Source organism: Piliocolobus tephrosceles, chromosome 8, assembly GCF_002776525.5.
Source record: "Piliocolobus tephrosceles isolate RC106 chromosome 8, ASM277652v3, whole genome shotgun sequence".
Classification (NCBI taxonomy): Eukaryota; Metazoa; Chordata; class Mammalia; order Primates; family Cercopithecidae; genus Piliocolobus; species Piliocolobus tephrosceles.
The window spans coordinates 33,610,967-33,614,491 of NC_045441.1; positions in this window are offsets into that span (position 1 = coordinate 33,610,967).

The window sequence follows — 3,525 nt, forward strand, 5'->3', positions numbered from 1 at the left end:
AAAAAAAAAAAAAAAAAAAAAAAAAAAAAAAAAGGAATGAGGAATGGAAGCATTTGTTGGAATATGGGCAAAACCCAGAAGGAAGGTCCTGGCAAGGTTGGGGAGTATGAGATAGTTAAGAAAATTTAGTAAGTTTGAGGCGAGTGGGGGAAAGCCAAACTGATTTCCACTGATTGCTTTCGGTAGGGGCCCTTTTTAGCTGGGAATGAGGAACAACTGCGCAAAGTAGTTGTTGGCCAGGCAGCAATTAAGAAGTGGAGTTTTTCGTGGAGTGGATGGCTTTCCGCTTACTCCCACTACAGAGATATTGGATGGAAGGCTAGGTCCAGAGAAGGACGGCAAAACAGAATAGGTAGCCTCGCTGTTGATTAAAAAATTGTCTTACCCGCTACCAGGAGAGTTACCTGCGGCTTGGCGAGGATGATGGGGGTCCCCGAGTCTCAGCACCTTCAGTTGTCGTCGTCCAGATGTAGGAGCTGGAAGGAGCTCCCAGGATCCTGGGAAAGGGGGTCACGTAGAGGCGCGGCACCTGTTCTCAGGGTGGGGCAATCAGACTTCCAGTGTTCTCCCTGCTGGCAAGCAGGGCAGGGGGTTGCTGGTGGACGAGGGTTAGGACATTCACTGGCCTAATGTCCTGATGCCTTGCACTTATAGCAAGGCTGCGTTGGGGCTCGGGGACCCTGCAGACACCTGTTGGCATAGTGTCCTGCCTTGCCGCACTTATAGCAGGCTCTTTTTGCAGCCTTGGAGTCTGTGGGGTGTGTGCTCTCTGGCCTGGGGTTACGACTGGGCTGTAAAGCCGCTGCTAGGAGCTGAACCTTCTGTTCAAGGCAAGCTTGCCGTCTTCTCTCTGGAGTTTTAGACCTTAAAGGCTAATTTAACTAGGTCTTGTATTGGTATCTGAGGACCATCCTCTACCTTTTGAAGTTTTTTTTTTTTTTACGAATGTCAGGAGCTGATTGAGAAATGAAATAAGATGCCAAAATGGTGGCCCCTGTGGGGGAGGCCGGATCTAACCGGGTATATTGGGTTAGAACCTCAGTCAGTTTAGGGTAGAGGTTAGGATAACCTGGAGGTCATGCCAAGTTAAGTCATAGGCCTGACAAAGGTGTCTAAATTCCTTTATGTATAGGGTAGGATTAGCTGAGAAATCACCTAAACGCTTCTCAATTTTGGAAAGATCGGCCAATGAAAAAGGGACATGTACTCTGACTACCCCCTCCACCCCAGCCACCTCTCGCAAAGGTGCTAACACTGTAGGAGGGTGTGGGCAGAGATAGGGGACTCAAGACAGCCAGTTGGGGGCCCCAAAGGAGGCATGGGACCGAGTGGATTACTAGTAGATAAGGAGGAGGAAGGAGGAGTCTGGATGGGGGGAGGAGGAGGAGTCTGGGCAGGAAGGGAGGGAGTGGAGAGAAGGAGGAGTATAGGGACAAGAGCTTAAGGCCCAAAAGCCTTGTACGTAATTAATTTCGGACCACTTGCCTAGCTGCTGGCAGAAATTGCCGAGGTCGATCATGCCACAGTGGAAAGGAAAATTAACCGCTTCCTCCTAAGGTCTTGTTCAAGCTGTAAGGTTTTTAAATTGGCTAGGAGGCACCCTAAGGGGGTGCTCTTTGGAAATTTGGACTGGGGGGGTTTCCCGTTTGTTTCCTCTTTACTTACACAATGGACACAATGGAAATGGAAGTGGATCTCTGCCTGGCTTCAAAGCGTCCTTTGGAACCAGCAGAGACAGACTGGAGGCTCATGGAGCCAAAGTGGAGATTACCTTCGGGTGGACGTCTCCGTCCTGAACGGGGTTTCCCGAGCCACTTGGTGGCTCAAAATGGACCTCGGACCTGCACAGGATTTTGGCCAAGGGAGGTAAAGAGGAGACAAGGGCACTTACCCCAGAGAGGCCGTGAGAGTGAGGGAAGCGGGTCTCAGGTCCTGGTCCGTCTGCGGTGTGGAAGCAGGAGGAGGTTCCTCAATCCCTAGAGGCCTGAGGAGGGGTCTCCTCCCGGGTCTTCGGCACCAACTGATTTGTTTTTCTAAGACCACCAGAGTGGGCACAAAAGAACTAGCGAGTAGGCAAGGCTAAAAGCAAAACTGCAAATTTATTCTTTGGTCATCTAGCTTCAGGGACCGGAGCCGGGGGTGGGGGGGGAGGGGGTAGAGTTTCTAATACAGTCCCAACAAGAGTGGGGGCTGAGAAAGCCCGCCCCCGGCGCATCTGCTGGGAGCGACTTTTCTAGGAGTGGAAGGGCAATAGGCGGGGCACGGGCACGTCGGGGAAGGGGGGGCCGCTCCGCAGGTGCCACCAGGTAAATCTTGGTCTCCTCGGATTGACATCACCTGGTGCATGCCTGATTAATCTGCACCTTCCCAGGCGTCAGCTGCATTCTCGCACACATGGGAAGAGTTGGTGGTGAAGAAGAACCCGGAAGTGCACCATCCTGCCTCCGTTCGTCCAAACAACCATGACCAAGTGGAATTTATTCCAGGTATGCAAGGCTGGTTTGACAGTTGAAAATCAATCAACAATAATCCACAACACCAACAGGCTAAAGAAGAAAAATTATGGTATCAGTTGACACAGAAAATGTGTTTGACACAACCACCATCCTTCATGATTTAAAAAAAAAACCACACTTTCAGCAAGTTAAAAATAAACTTGATAAAGATCTTATACAAAAAACTTATACAGCTAACATCATACTTAATGGTGAAAGACTGAATGCTTTTTAAGATTGGGAACAAGGCAAGGGTGTCTGCACTCACCACTCTTTTCAATATATTACTGGCATTTCTAACCCTTGCAATTAAGCAAGAAGAAATAAAAGGCAGATTCACTTCCAGAATGAAAGCATGGGGAGTTCTGCTGAGCAGCTCCCCAGTGAAACTGGTAAAAATTATTGTTAATAATTTTTATTTTTTTTATTTGAGATGGAGTCTCGCTTTTTTGCCCATTCTGTAGTATAGTGGCACGATCTCGGCTCACTGCAACCTCTATCTTCTGGGTTCAAGCAATCCTACTGCCTCAGCCTCCCGAGTAGCTGAGACTACAGGTCCCACCACGCCCAGCTAATTTTTGTATTTTAAGTAGAGATGGGGTTTCACCATGTTGGCCAGGCTGGTCGTGAACTCCTGACCTCGTGATCCGCCCACCTTGGCCTCCCAAAGTGTTGGGATTACAGGTGTGAGCCACCACACCCAGCCTGGTAAAAATTATTAAAAAAAAAAAAAGCTGGGTTGAAAGGTCAACAAGCCGGGCGGGGTGATTCACGCCTGTAATCCCAGCACTTTGGGAGGCCGAGGGGGGCGGATCATGAGATCAAGAAATCAAGACCATCCTGGCCAACATGGTGAAACCCAGTCTTTACTAAAAATACAAAAATTAGCTGGGCATGGTGGCACATGCCTATAGTCCCAGCTACTCAGGAGACTGAGGCAGGAGAATCACTTGAACCTGGGAGGTGGAGGTTGCAGTGAGCCGAGATTGCGCCACTGAACTCCAGCCTGGTGACAGAGTGAGACTCTGTC